This window comes from Micromys minutus (genome assembly GCF_963924665.1).
Source record: "Micromys minutus genome assembly, chromosome: 1".
Classification (NCBI taxonomy): Eukaryota; Metazoa; Chordata; class Mammalia; order Rodentia; family Muridae; genus Micromys; species Micromys minutus.
In genome coordinates this window covers 233,201,759-233,217,506 of record NC_137969.1, presented here as the reverse complement: position 1 = coordinate 233,217,506, position 15,748 = coordinate 233,201,759, and the positions used below count along the sequence as shown (strand labels likewise).

Below are 15,748 nucleotides of genomic sequence, written 5' to 3'. Positions count from 1 at the left end.
TAATTAGACTGCAGGAACTTTTCCAGTGAACTTCACAGTTTTTACCAGGAGGGAAGAAAGACCAAGGCTATGCATGAGAAAACAGAGAGAACAGAATGTTTTCAAAGGATCAATTTCCAGCTACTAGAGGTCTACTGAATAGCAACTAGATATACGCCAAACTCAATACTAAAATGTGTCTTCATATTTAATACACAGCAGGTATCAAACTTTATTGGCATGATGATCATGACAATTATAGACTCTTCACCAAGTGTGGTCCCTCTTATCAAGGTGAAGAATTTAAAGTGTTATGCAAAATGGCAGTGAGTGTGCCATATGAAGAGATTTGCATCTTTGCATGGGTATGGAATTGCCTTTGGTGACTTGGTACCCTTGATTTTCAAAGAGTAAAGCTGCATCTTTAGCATACCATGAAAGCAGTGATTGAGAAGCTGAGCTCCAGAGACCATATGGTTCATGCCCCCTAATATAGCTATGGAAACATTCAACAAACCAGTACTACAGACCTTTGTCATAACAAACATATTGTCCTTCCCTAATCCTTTATCTTAGACAAATGTTCTATTGCTGTGCAGAGATGCCATGACCATGACAACTGTTATAAAGAAAAGCATTTAACTAGGATTTAAACTTAGTCCCACTTTGACTAGATGACCTAGGGCAGAGTGGTACCCTGGTTGTTGCCTTATCTTAGGAAAAGGGAAATGAGTAATATGGGGATTTGTAAGGATAGGATAGAAAGGGGAGGAGGAAGGGTTTATGAACATGATATAAATCAAATAGATAAATAAATAAATGCATTTTTAAAAAATGGAGCTTGGTTAAAGGTTTAGAGGTTTGGTCCAATATCAGCATTGTAGGAAGCATGTCAGAACACAGGCAGACATAGTGTTGGAGAAGTAGTTTAGAGTTCTGGAGCTAGGCCCTCAGGCTGTAGAAAGAGAGAGATACTGTGCCTGGCTTAAGAATTTGAAACCCCAAAGTACACCTCTAGTGGTATTCCTCCTGTAATAAGGCCACACCTACTTATACACTAGAGCTCCTGTGTATAGACTGAAGACAAAAGAGCAGGAAGGAGCCTGATCTGTCCAGCAGTGCCCTGGTGGGAGCTGCTGCCTTTGGTGGAACACTTCCTAATTCTCTTTTAACAGACTAGTTCCTATACAGCTCTTCTTGGAAAACTCTTTACAGATCAGAAAAATAATGAAAGCCCCTTTTTGTTTTCCTGAATAATTGTCCTTCTTTGCCTCAGCAGTTGACATGGTTGGGGTTAACTAAATGATTTTGCTTTGTGAGACAGATTTTCTTTGTGTACTCTTGGCTATCCTAGAACTAACTCTGTAGAGCAAGCTGGTATTGTACTCCAAGAGATGGACCTGCCTCTTCCTCCTGAGTGCTGGGATTAAAGGTGTACACCACCACCTATAGGTTGTTATTGAGTAATTGTAAAATTTAAAAAATAAAATGTAAAATGTTAACAAAGTTTGTTCATGCCTTTTCCCATATTTTTGGGAGCCTCATGAAAATAGCCAGCATACATTTGGCTGATTGACCCTATCAGTTTCATCTAGACCTTGACACAGCAGTCAGGAGGCATTGTAAACTCGGTGAACAAATAATATTCATGATTTGAGTTCCTAGCACTCTCATGAATCCACATGATGCACTATAGTAAAGTGGCTCCAAAGACCACTTTTTCAAGTGCTGCCAGTCTTATGGTCACAACTCAACATGTAAGTATACCTGAATTTCAGAATTCTTTGTAAGGAAAAATTTCACATCTACCACCTGGGTCTGTCTGTCTTCAGGGAATTTGTAAAACAGCTGGGAGACAGGCTGAAGTCTTGTTCAGCTGTTGAATCATTCCATTGGTCTCAATTATCAGGCTTTTAGGGATATGCCATAATTTTGTAGGGCCAAACATCTCTGACATTGCCCAACAATCTCCTTTCATTGAATATTGCAAATGAAAATGAGTCTTGAATTTTAAAAGGATGCTAGTGTAGGGAAAGAATTTACAACAGTCAAAACGTGAAAACTCTGTTACCTAGATGTCTACTCCGATGAGCAGCTAATATATATATATCCCTTTTGGGGGGAAAAGGTGATAGGGATAGACATAAAAGATAAAGATAGACAGACAGACAGACAGACAGACAGACAGACAGACAGATAGATAGATAGATAGATAGATAGATAATAGATAGATGATAGATAGATTGATAGATAGATAAATTGATAGATATAGATAGATCATAAATAGGCAAATATCCAGACAAATAGGCAAATAACAGATGAAAAAAGACCAATTAAAAATAACAATATCATAGTGGTTTCTGTTTCTTTGCCTTCTATTTCTCTGTAATTATTACCATACATCTAGCTGAACAACATACAACAAAAACAAGTTGTGTAGACATTCACCCTCTATCCTTCAAAGTAAAATATATGAATTTACCTTTTGGGTACTGGAGTTGAAAAGCACGTTTTATAGATGTTTTCTGTAGAGCTATATGGTGTTCTTAGTATGGCTTTGGAAGTAAATTTTGCTATTTACCCACTTTCTTCTTCAAATATTTTGGTTTACTGCAGAGCCTCCAGCAATCTTTGCTCTTTGGTTGGAAATGTTTGATAGAAATGATTCCCTATAGAAATAGGCTTGGGGGCATCTCCACCTCCTCTACTCAGCTTTCCCTATGCTGTCCTATTTATATAGTTTTTCATTTAAGTGTTTACCTCTCCTCTGTTTTGATGGCTATAACCTTTGGCTCAGTCTTAGTGTAATGACTTGACCACAGCCCTTTTTTACCATCCAAATCCATGCACATTAGCATCAAATGGGGACAGGTTGGAGGAATTTTTGTTTCTTATGATATGTTATTTCTCATCAGGAGAGGAAATGTAGATGCAACTGCTTTTTTTCCAGCACTTTATCAAGCATCCAATGAAAAGGAAATTCAAAAACATTACACTGAGGAAGCTAAGAGCCAAATGAACAGACTGCCACCAAGCAATTTATAAGTGAGCCCAGAGACATACAAACTCACTGGTTGCATAAAACTCTGAAGCCAAAATATTTGATCCTTGGTTTCCTAGAAAAGACTAGCATCTGTTGAGAGGTGGAAGAGTCAGCTTGTGCTCTTTCCTGCATGCAATAAGTTTTAAGTGCTTACACATATATTTAACTCATGATATCTGTGAAGTTGTTAAGAAATAGACAATATGGTTAAAAAAAAAAAACAACCCTGCAACACACACACACACACACAAACACACACACACACATACATACACACAAAATAAAGTGCATTAATGAAGCAGTAGAAGAACTGAGGATCTGGAAAGATGGTTTCCTAGCAGATGTAATGAGTTTAAATCCCCAGAACTCATATAAACTCCAGACACAGTAGTGTACTTGTCTATAGTCCCAGTGTACCTCTGCTAGGTGATAAGTGATGGAGACAGGATTACTGCTGTAATGCAGGAGGAAGCTTGCTTGGATTCTGCAGAGGAGAACGAGAAGGACTATATCTCAAACAAGGTAATAGGAAAGTCTGAAGGGCTGAAATTTGAAATTGTCCTCTGACCGCCACATACATGCCCGAGAATATACATGTTCTCTTGTGTGTATATGAGCACAGTGCAAAGTTATAGAAGAGAGAGAGAAGGGCAGGGGTGGAGGGGGGGTGGAAGAAGAAGAAGAAGAAGAAGAAGAAGAAGAAGAAGAAGGAGAAGAAGAAGAAGAAGAAGAAGAAGAAGAAGAAGAAGAAGAAGAAGAAGAAGAAGTAGAAAAGAAGAGAAGAAGAGAAGAGAGGAGGAGAAAGAGACAAAAGAGGAGAAGAAAAATAACTCAGCAGAATTATACATTGATGACATAAATATGCAGGTATATGATCTATATGTACATATATGCAAACCAACACAGAACAACTTAGGGCTTTTTTTGTACTGCATTGTTAATCTCAAAATTTTATTGTTTCCTGTGTGAGCATGCGCACGCACCCAAGTGCACTTTATGTATTTAGCATTAGATTAGCTGACCAAAACTCAAGTTGTCAGACTGGTCCCTAATAAAGGGCGAAAGCAAACTACACAAGCACAATTCACATAGTGCTCAAAATACAGGTTATAGATATGATCTTGAAGTTCACTGATTAGCAGCTAAGATTTCAGAAAGAAAGAAAAGTAAAATACGGTCCATGAATCTGAAATCAAGCTGTTATCAATAATTACATCATAAGATGCCTTAAGACACTGGTCATATGCTTTCAAGTTCATTATTTTTACCCTGTAATTCCCCATTATGCAAACTATCAACAAATGATGGGTGTTGACCTGAACCCCTTTATGTAGGCAATGGCTTGCGGTTTTACTCATTCTCAATCAGTCAGAGGATGGTGCCAAACTTCAAAGGGGAGAATAACTCAGCAGAGAACAGAGGGGAATCAGTGAACTAAATTGAGGGCCTCGGGGAGCTTGCCCACCTGTACAGTGAGGAAGAGTGGCAGCAGCTGTGAGGTGGCACGTACCCAGGGTCCAGGGGGTAAGACACCAGCAGGATAGCAAATAAAAAGACAATGGAAATGTCAGGCTTCCTGTGTATTTTCTCTGAAGAGAATTTTCCATATGTGCTAACTGTGACACAGAGTGGTGGAGAGAGAGGGGCTAATGAGGTAATACAGGTGCCCATTTACAAAGAGCTTCAGGAGAAAAGAAAGATAATTTTCACATTAGAATATTAGCTCGAGCCAACATTCACAGCATCTACCACAGTTCCCCGAATAGTAACCGATGCCTTCTACCCACTGTGTAAGTATTTGTGAAATGAATCAGTCCATGTGTGATCTTCTTAAATCGTTCTCAGTACATGATATTACAAAGTCATGTCAATGTAAACGGTGAATCCTCATTTAACCAGATAATGTGATTGAGGGTTTATGGGAAAATTGAAGAATGAGGAAGTTGATGGGGTTGGCAGGAGAAGGAGACAAATCTTGTGTCATTTTCCTGCAGAGTCATGAGTAGTTAATATGTTGAGAAAGGTAATAAATGGAAAGATGGTACATTATGAAGAGGAAATTTCTGCAAAATCCCAGCAACTTATAGGAACAGAGCAGGGCTGCAGGGTGTGAGGAGGAAGATGCTCTGCTCAGACCTGCCGTTGTTTCTTTTGCAGGGTATGTGGTGTTGTGTTAAGTAGGGTTTTCAGAAAAGAGGGCTAAATCTGAATTTTGTGTATGAGAAAGTTTAGAAACACAGCCATTAGCATTAGGGCAGAGTGCAGAAGTTCATATATGTGTAGCTGCTGAAAAGATTACAAGAGATCCTGATGATCATTTCCCTTCTGTGGTTGGAAGGCTCATCCTGGTGGTCCAGAGTTGAGACAGAGGTTAGAGAGTTTATCTCTCTCCAGTGTCACCACCTATCACTTTGATTATGCATCACCCACAGAAAGAGCCAAATGACTCTTTAGTTAGAGCAGGTCTTGCTGACAGACTCAGGTAAGACATATAGTCAACACCCGGAGCCACTGAAGGGAGAAAAGCCTATCGTATTATTTTACCTCAAGGACTGTATTCGAACTCTTTATTCTCTGAATGGACTGTTTTGACAAAAATAAAATTAAAATGTAAAAATAACATCATGCCAGTAGGATTTGCTGAAAGAACCTGAGGCAGGAGTTTTGAGGCTAGCCTGGACTACAGACTTTAGGTGGAGGGGAAGGGCCATGCCCTCAATTCTAACACTCAGGGGCACAGGCAGCTCTCTGAGTTTGAGGTCAGTCTGGTCTACAGAGTGAGTTTCAGGACACCCAGGGCTACTAAAAAAAACCCTGTCTTGAAAAAAAAAATCAAAATCAAAGCCCAAATCAACCAACCAACCAACCAAACAACCAACCAACCACCACCACCACCACCACCACCATCAACCACTGACAACAACAAGAAGGAGAGGAGATAGGGGGAGGGAGAGAATACTGGCTGGCTTCATAATCTTCGAGGCAAAAAAGCTTTTCTTTTATTTATTGTTTCTTAAACTCGCACACTTGATGAGGTACTCCATATTTGTGGAACTAATTATTTTATCTTTTTTCTTTCTTTATTTCACCCAAGTACCAGGCCCAACTAGACCCTCAATTAATGATGCCACTCACAGGTTGAATTCAAATTCCATTTAAAACTGAAGCTCCATGTGGTGCCTCAGTTCTAAATCCCACGTCCTCCTAAAGACATTGCGACCACAGCGTTTTATAAATCAGATTATGGAACTCTCTGCTTAGACGAATGAATTCGCCATTTATGAGCAGATGCACATGCTGTGATGGTGTTTCTATTATGGCCCTTCTTCCCAAGGAGGCCTCACTATGCAATCCACTTTAGTGCTGAAGCTAGCAATAATTTACCCATCATTCTTTGCTGAAATAAGTAACAGGTATCAAGTACTATTTTATGTGATGTGTACATAAAAGTACACCCCCCCACACACACACAGACACACACAGACAGACAGACACACACACACACACACCCATACAGAGAGAGAGAGAGAGAGAGAGAGAGAGAGAGAGAGAGAGACCGAGTAAGACAGAGACAGAGAAAGACAGGCACACACAGAGAGAAACACAGAGAGAAACAGAGTAACAGAAATAGAGATCATAAATATTTCAAAAGCTTGAAATCAAACAGGGAAGGGAGACCTTTATTGATGAGGAGGTTCAAGGCTATACACAGTCTAGCCTGTCTTTTGCATAAGTGAGCATTGAAACCACTTTTATGGGCTACTTCTTATTGATTGTTACAGATAAGGACTGAATAAAAGCAAGAGGACATGTGTAAGAAAGTATATAGGGGGCAAAAAAGGAAAGCAGGAGGACATAGAGACACTGGCCATGACATCTATTTCTTCAGACTGAAAACAACACAATAATAAAGAGAACCCACAAGCCCTCAAATAAAGAGGAGCAGCAACAAGACCCCATGGAGGTCAGTTCTGTTTACTAAAAACTACCTATTCTCTGTGTCCTTGTTCATTTCTCCTGTATGAAGCCACTTGCTAATGTCACCCATTCCCCATTGACAATAGATCACACATTTCCTAACAGAATAGATAGGGTAGTAAGGTTCTAATAATGGTAATAATAATAGTGAGAAATGGCCCTAGAGATATATTTCATGTGTCTCCCTCTCTCCTTGTCTTCCTTTAGCAGCTCAGTTTCCCAGCCACTGGGGCATTAATCACTGGAACAGCAGCTCCAAGATAAAGGCTGGGTGAAATTTCATTTTGTATTACAGAATGAGTTGTGGGTGCACAAGTATGTGTCTCTCTCTCGGTATCTTGTAGGAGGGTATGGAAAGGAAGAGCAGAAAAAAAATCTGTCATTTCATATATTTATACTGTTCAAGATCGTCAGGACCGGTTTCCCATTGTTACTGATGATTAAAATCATTCATGTCCTTCTGCTTCCTTAGAGGTCAACTCTTTAAAAGGAGAATAAATATTGCAACAAGGTAAGTTCCTTTTTTTTTTTTTTTTTTTTTTTTTTTTTTTATCTGTCTTATGGGCATGCAGGAGAGTGAGGAACAGGAAGAAGGGGCATCAAGAACCAAGACAGCATTGTCTGATGGGGAACCTTTTTCATTGTTAATCCTTCTTTGGATATCTAGTCATTCACTTATCTAATGCTTTGGATGAGGTCAACTTTTCATCTTGGAGAGCCCTGAACTACATGTGCAAAAGAGATTTTGATAGGATGAATAAACAGATGCTACAGCTACTCATGACAGAGCTGGGAGTATGTATAAGATCTTGCTCCATAAACTGAGCAGCATGAAATAAATCCTCTGGGGACATTGTGCAGAATCTTTGGCAAGTCTCCATCCCAAACAAGAGTCTGTTCTTCAGGAAGATCACCAAGCGTGTTAAATGATGCTAAAGTTAATAAGCATTATTTTCCATAATAAATGCAAATGTATACACATATACTCTCTCTCTTTTTGTCTTTTTCTGTCTTGTTAGGCCTTGTTCTCTTTGTGTCTCTGTGTTTAACTCTCTCTCTGTTTCTCTACCTCTTTCACACACAAAGAGGGAGAAGGGAGGGAGAAAGAGAGGAGTAAGAGGAGAAGGGGAAAGAGAGGAAGATGGGGAGAGAGAGAAAGATGCTGGACCAGACAGGATGATAGAAGGAAGAGGTTTCATTATGTATACATGTCAATCAAATTTCCTTCAAGCAATTCTGTCTGTGACTGTTAGCCCCTGAAAACAGGGTGTATATAATTCTCCAACATTTTCATCCCAGGATGATGATGAGAAAAATCTAAGGGAAATGTATTTCTCCATTTAGCTAACAGTAGCAGCTCTCTAGAAATGAAGTCTTTAATTAGAAGGTTTCAAAAGGCAAGGCTTGTCATAACAACACCCAGTGTTTCTCCTTTCTCCAGTCATTCAGACAGGCACCAGGAATACAGGAAGAGCATTCCACCCTCCCACTGTCTCATCACAGACAGAATGGAGCTACCAGTTTTGAGACCTGCCTACTGTCCTTGAAGATAGAAATGGGAAGTAAGGGATGTCTTGTCAGAGATAAAGAACCAAAGCCAATCTCTGGACTTCCATTTTAATGAGAATCAATTATTTTTTTTGATCACCCAAGTAATATTTATTAGGCAGTGTATCTTTTACACAGAAGTGGCCACTGTGGGAGATGCATCTGGACAAACTAAGAAAAAGGGATGAATTACAAAGAAAAAAATCATATCAATTAAATCAAAAGCATTCTGTTCATCTTTCTCAGATGACATCAGCTAATTTGTGAAATGGTTTTTAGTTCCCCAAAATGATCAGTGTGCATGATGACACACCCAAATATTGGGAAGACTTTACAGGATAAAACCTGTTCTTGATAGTTCTTGCAAAACATGGGCCTTGGTAGGAAAGCCAAATGGGAGAGCTTTGTCAGCTAGAGACTCTTGGTGGCTCCAGTATTTTAGGGTTTGGGGTAGTTACAGGTGTTGTTTTTGTTTGTTTGTTGCTTTGTTGCTGTTTATTTTGTTTTTAGGAAGGGTTTTATTCTATAGTCCTGATGGGCCTGTGTGTGTGTGTGTGTGTGTGTGTGTGTGTGTGTGTGTGTGTGTATTACCAAGCCTGATTTGAATTCATTATTTACTCTACCTTCTATGTGTTCTTTTTGAGACAGGGTGTCAAATAGCCCAAGGTATCCTCAAACTCACTATGTAATATTGTATGACCTTGAACTTCTGATTTCCAAGCTTCTACTTTCCCAAGTGCTGAGTTGTAGTTCTAAGCCACCAATGTCCAGTTAGCTCCGACACATGGTAAGCAAGCACTCTACCAGTGTCAGCATCTGTGTAGCCCTACTCATAGGATACCTTATTCTTAAGGCAAGATGTCATGGAAGCTAGCCGAGACTATTTCTAAAGATGAAACCCATCAGGCAATGGGCCTTTGGGAAGCAACAGCTAGGAATTTGGAAAGCCTCAGCCTATTACTGTTAAGAGACATGTGTGCTCCTTTAGAAGGGGATGATAGATTGTCTGTTTTTTCTTTCCAACAACACTGATTTTTACTCATTATTAGCATATGCTGAATACTATTCCAGGTGGAAAAGGCTAAATCTAGCCAGAGCACTGTGATTAGAGGGATGGCTAGAGTGAGAGCAAGGGTACCAATCCTAGGTAACAGGGTAAAACCACTGAATGTGGTCCCTGCTCAGTAGCAGATAGGTGATTGCAAAAATCACCATTATCCTTAAAACCACTTGTCAGTGGCTGCATATGAGGATCTGAGAGCCAAACCAATACCCTCTTCAAGCCATTCGGGTACTTTGCAATAAGATCTAGCACTTTATCAGCAGATTGGATGTAAAATCTGTATCAATTCTGTAATGAGATTAGACAGGTAACTCTATCACTCCCATGAGAATATTTAAGCATCCAGCCTATCTACTGGAAGGACCTCCTCAGAAGACCCCCTTAAAGGACTAGACATCTCTCTGGAACAGGGCCACCTCAGACCTTGAAAGTGATATGTTAAAAAATGGATAAAGAAAAACCATGCTCTTTTATCTTCCCTCAGCCTTGTGTTCTGGCAACATATAAGTCCTTATGGCAAAGGCTTACCTGTACTATTTTTCCCATTCAACTCTTTCTGCTTCCCTCTCTCTCCTTTTCTGTCTCTCTCTGTCTCTCTTTCTCTCTGCTTCTCTGTCTCTCTGTCTCTCTCTGTCTGTCTGTCTGTCTTTCTGTGGTTCTCAGTTTCTTTTTCATCTGAATTTTTCAGAAAGAAGCCAACACTGAAGAATCTTACCAAGAGACAAGTAAATTGGAGTCCAATTTCCTCCCCTCCACATTATTCTCAAAAAGGGAAAGGAGAATATCTATGTGAGGGCAAGCAGAACACAAGAGAGATTTCCTGGCTGGCAGCTAAAGTCTAATTAGACTGACAAATCTTCAGCGCCTTCCCTAGCTATGAGGCTTGGCAGGAAAGCAAGGAGCCTGGAGCCACACATTATGTAAGGCTGTTAATCAATATTAGCTGAGCCCTGATCCTAAAAATAAACTTTCCCAGGGGGGACTGTTGTCTAGTGGTAAGAGGAAGGGAGCAGAAATTGTGGATTTCTTATGTCATTTCTTTCAAGCCCATGGTAGTAGGAAACAGGGAGAGAAAACGGAAGGGAATAACCCTCCAGGCAAGTATAACCATTCTTGATACATGCTATGATCACAAGGCACTGCAGGCCTGGTACATCCAATTGACATCACAAGCTAAGACCCACAGATTATTCAAGGAGTGTAGAAAGTACTTGGACCTCAAAATATCTTGGACCTCAAAAATCCCACCTATGATGGTGTACTGTAAATCTAAGTGCTGTGCATTTTACTGAACAGTGTGAAGTTCCTGATCGTTCATCATTTTGGCCTACAGAAATTTCAAGTTCATATACTTTTAACTAAGAGTTTCTCTATGTGTTCCAACTGCTCAGCTAAGCTGACCTCCACTCAAACATACGGACATTTCTGTTCAACATCTGTCTTCAATGTTGAGGTTATAAGAGGTCTGAGTCATGTTAGCTTTTGTGGGTATAGACCACACAGTGTTTGTACTGATGGAAACCTCAGGAGTGCTATGCTCAATCAAGACACATGAGTGTGGGGGAGTCTCTTAGGTGAAGGTGGAATCCTAACATAAAATTCTTCAATGAATATGTATGAATGACTTCTCATGATCATAGTTGTTACTCTGAATGTAACAAAAGGAAAGGCACACTTATGTCCTTAGGCAGATAATGAAACCAAGAGGGCGACAAGGGTTAGCTTAAGGCATATAGCTAACTAACTACAAGTAAATGAGTCTGTAACTCAGAATTTCTGATGGCAAATCCTACAGTTTTTATTTAACACACTGAAATTATAGATGAAGGGTAAGGAGCAACCCATTTTGTTTCAAGCTGTCATGGTCAGTATCAAGTCTTAGGTGTGTTCCTAACCTTCTGTAGCCTAAAACTGAGGAGCTCAAAGGAAGAATTGCCACATGTGTAGTGTTGTAAAGTCTGAGAACTTAAAGCTCCTGGTTGGGACATTCAGAGGTAGTTCCCAATGAATCATCACAGTTATGATGCTTGAGATGGAATGAAACCTCAGCCTTTCATCCCACTGTTTTTTAGGATACTTCCAATCCAGGCTGAGCATCATGACTTTTCTGCCAACTATCTGGTGGGACACACTCTGGCCAGTGTCAAGGTGACTTTGCTTAGGCCTAGGACACAAAAATTAGGTTATGATCAGTTTTTTTTTCCCCTAATAGCTTATAAACAATTCCAAATGGCGATTTGCACAGGACACAGTGAGCTCTTATTCTGCTAATAACTACTCAGACTGGAGGCCAAAGATAAGAGAATTCACATTTATTTTCCTTTTTGCAACTGTTTTCCTCTCGGCCTGCTCCTCTCTTCTGGGAACAGTTTGGCTGGAGAGACTACAAGTAATGAGAGCAGTAAAGACTCTTGCTGCCCACATTTTCCTTTAGCCCAGAATGAGGCAAAGAACCTGGAATGTAGACTGAAGTGAGATTCCCTATTTTAGGATCTGTCTCCTCAACAGCATTGAGCTACCCAGTTTCACTGGAGTTGGTGAAGATTCTGTGGGGCAGAGGGAGACAGGGGCGAGGACAGGGCTGCAGTTTGCTAGCAGACCACTTGTGTAATTCAAGCAAAGCTCTGGGATTGATTTCTAACACCCACACCATCCACATCATCTCCAAAGGTTTTTGTTATTTCTCTGGGTAACCCTAGATTATGCCAACAGATAATTAATTCAATTCACTCCAGTCTTCTGAGTACTCTCTCAGAAGTAGGGGGTGAGTTTCAAGCTAAGGTCCCCAAACCTGCAAAGCTTGTAAGTCACATTGTTGACTTACACCATAGCTCATAAGACCTGGCCTTTTCTTTTTCTTTTTCTTTTTTTTTTTTTTTTTTTTTTGGTCCTGGTACACTTGCTTTTTAAGGCTCCATTTTATGACAATCTCATCTATGATAATGCTATAAGTCATTCTGTACACTACCGTCCCAATACACACTGAGAGCCTTCTCCTTCAGGTTATTGGCTCCATGATAAAAGCAATATAGATTTCTATGTTTTTAACTTTCCAAAATATATTCATATTAGTTGATTTCATGATGTGTCATATTTTCTAAAGTCTACTAAACTCTAAAGTTGGTTTAATAAAATAAAACAAAAATCCAAGGTAGGTAATGAGATGACAGAAGAGTCTATTCCTGATGTTATACACTTTTTCACTTTATCCAGGATTAATTTTAGGGTCAAAATTCTGCTCAGATCATTCTGAATGTCTCACTCTCCGACCCAAAATTTCTAAACTCTGCTCAGAATTATAGCTGTTAATATCAATAGAAGGACACCTTGTTGGTTTGCTCAATATATTGTTGCTTGACTTGCATACCAAATATAATAATAATAATAATAATAATAATAATAATAATAATAATAATAATAATAATAATATATTGTCAAAAGACTGACATCCCAACTCTGCATCACATGATTAGTGCAGTGGTTTTCTCCTTGACATGATAAAACATCTGACAAAGTAAATTAAGGGAAGAACACTAGGTTTTGGCTCACAACTGCCATGTGTATCATGACAGGGAAGGCATGGCAGCTAGTGAGTGAGGCAGATGGTCACAGTGAATCCACATTCAGTAAGTATGGGGAAAAGAATGCTTGTGTTCAGGTTGCTGTGTCTTTTTGATTCAATTCAAGACTCCAGCTAATGGAATAGTTCCCCACATACTTAAGGTGTGTCTTTATACCACAGCTAACCTAGAGAATCACCCACAGATATACCTGGAGGTTTACTTCTATAATCATAATAAATGTCATCAAGTCTTCCCTGAAATTGGAAAAGGCCAGGGAACTTACAGCACAAATGGGTATGGTTTACACAACACAGGCCTAGGTCAGGCTCAGGCTATGTGAAACTGATGGCTTCTTCCTTCTGCCCATTTCAATAGGGTCTGAGAGTCCAGAGTGTAGCCACCTTCCTAAAGAAAGCCACTAGAGCACTGCCAGTCTGGAGCAAACCCCTGTCAGTTTAATTAGCGAATGCAGAATGACCTCCACCAAACTTACACCAATGTCTGACTCCATACGCTATGGCATCTAATGACAAAGCTGTTTTGTAGCTGTAGAGTTAAGGTAAAAACTTTGCTTTCAGCAACAGTTGTTTAAGTGTCCTGTGATCTAACCAGGATCGTTTAGCTTGTGTGAGAATGGACTAGACATTAGTCCCAGGATATCTGGCTAGTGAAAACGACTATCTACACATTCTGATTATTTTAGAAGTAGAACACTACTGCAGCCATTATACTTCTGGTAATTAAGTGGCTACATAATAGCAAATAAAACTTGTCTGATCTGGCTTATACAGTGCCTGTTGAATACCTACTGAGTATAATACTTTTATTAAAGATTATGATCTGTCTACCTGACTTCTTAATGTGCACTTTAGCTGCTTTTTTTTTTTTACCCCTAAATTGAAAGGAGCATCTTGAGGCATTCTTTTTAATATAAGGTCAAGATCCATTGCTTGGGCACAATTGCTGTGAGTAATTTAACATAGTCCATGCCATTCACAAGCAATTCTGTACTCCTATCAGTAACAGACTGATATATCACAGAGATCAAAGTACCAATTACTTCCAAAGGACTGGAGCATTGGAGAGCTGTATCAACTCAAAAACGATTTGTTCACATTCACACACAGTTAAGAGCAGCACTAAAAGCACTTTGCAGTTTTCCTTTGATCTGATGTGAGCACTAACCAAGGTCTATCAGAGATGAACTCCTCAAAGGAAGTTTTCCTCGCTGATGCTTTAGGAAAGTATGGGGTAGGGGGAGCTTTTGAATAGTGACTTTTTTTTTACACTTGTGGTCACACATGCTTAATTGTTTTTCTCCTAGAAGTGGCTAGTTTTAGGACAACCATGCTTTAATGAGATTATCAAAGTGCAATGGCAAAGAATAGGGGACACCGCTTGTAAAGTGGTCTGTACAGATTTCTGAGAGATGAAAACAAAACGATGGACTAGTGAACATGAGACTTAATCTTCCCTATTTTCTTTGCCTTTTTGAAGTACCTCTCAGAGATCAAAGCTACATGAATCCTCTTCCTTCAAGAAAATTTCCTGGCTCATATATTGTATGTGGTTGAAGCTACCTACTATGCCCAGCATCTAAGACTTGTCCTAAATCATTGGGTAGGTTTAATTCAATCTGTAGATGGTACTTGGGTTAGAATAGGCTTGACTATGGAGTTTTTAGGTTTGCATGATGCATGGAGATAAGTTCTTGTCTAGTTGGCAAGAACAAAAGCACGCTAAATCTTCTACAATATGTCTCCTCAGCTTTCTTTACACAAGTCTGGGGTTTCTGTATCCTTCAGCCCGGGAGTAATCAATTGTGCTAAGCTCCTGGCCTTCCTCCAAGTGTATGTATTTATGCACCCCCTAAAAACAATGGGTGTCAACAGATTTATGACCCATCTTTATAGCTTAGTAGAAAGAAAGCAGAGTAGCATGTAGTGATGTAATCCAATTTTCACCAGCTTCTGAAAGAAGAGCAGCTAACAAGAGGAAAGCTGTTGGAGAGGGGAGGGCACCTGCTGGTGCTTACTTGCTCCAAGAGGCAACCCAGGCTTAGAGATAACTCAGAGATAAGGCTTATGCATCTTGAAATCTATCTGTCCAGAAGCCCCTGGATCTCTTGGGTTCTAGAAAGAGTTTAGAAACGCAAAGAATCTGCCCCCACTGCACCTCCATTTATGTATTTGCTGTGAGAGGGAACAACCAAAGACTAAAAATTACCACAAATTGAGGCAATTCCCTGAATCCCTGTGTAGCATTAAATCCACTTATGGCCAGTGAAAATGTGGTCCTAAGGAAACAGCAGAATCAACCATTCCTATGGAGAAAAAAAAGCCATTTGCTCTTCTGTTTCCCACAGAGTTATCAGAATATACTCTGAAAAAAATGTACCAGGTTTGCTAAGACCTGTGCCAACAGAACTGCCGTTTTACAAACAGTAAACAAATCTATGCTTGAACTGTAGAGAGTCATAATAGAAATATATATTGCCTTTTATCTTCTTCTCAGTGAGTGGAGTGAGGTGTCGGGAGTTATTGCTATAATATCAGCCAAGAAGTACTAGTTTTC

General features: G+C 39.7%; 1 protein-coding gene across 20 annotated transcripts in view; it reads right to left on the bottom strand.

Moving 5' to 3' along the window:
* The window catches only part of NRXN3 (neurexin 3), a gene marked incomplete at both ends in the record, with an annotated part of 1,482,596 nt that overhangs the window by 113,932 nt on the left and 1,352,916 nt on the right, over positions 1-15,748 (bottom strand). The window lies entirely within an intron of this gene.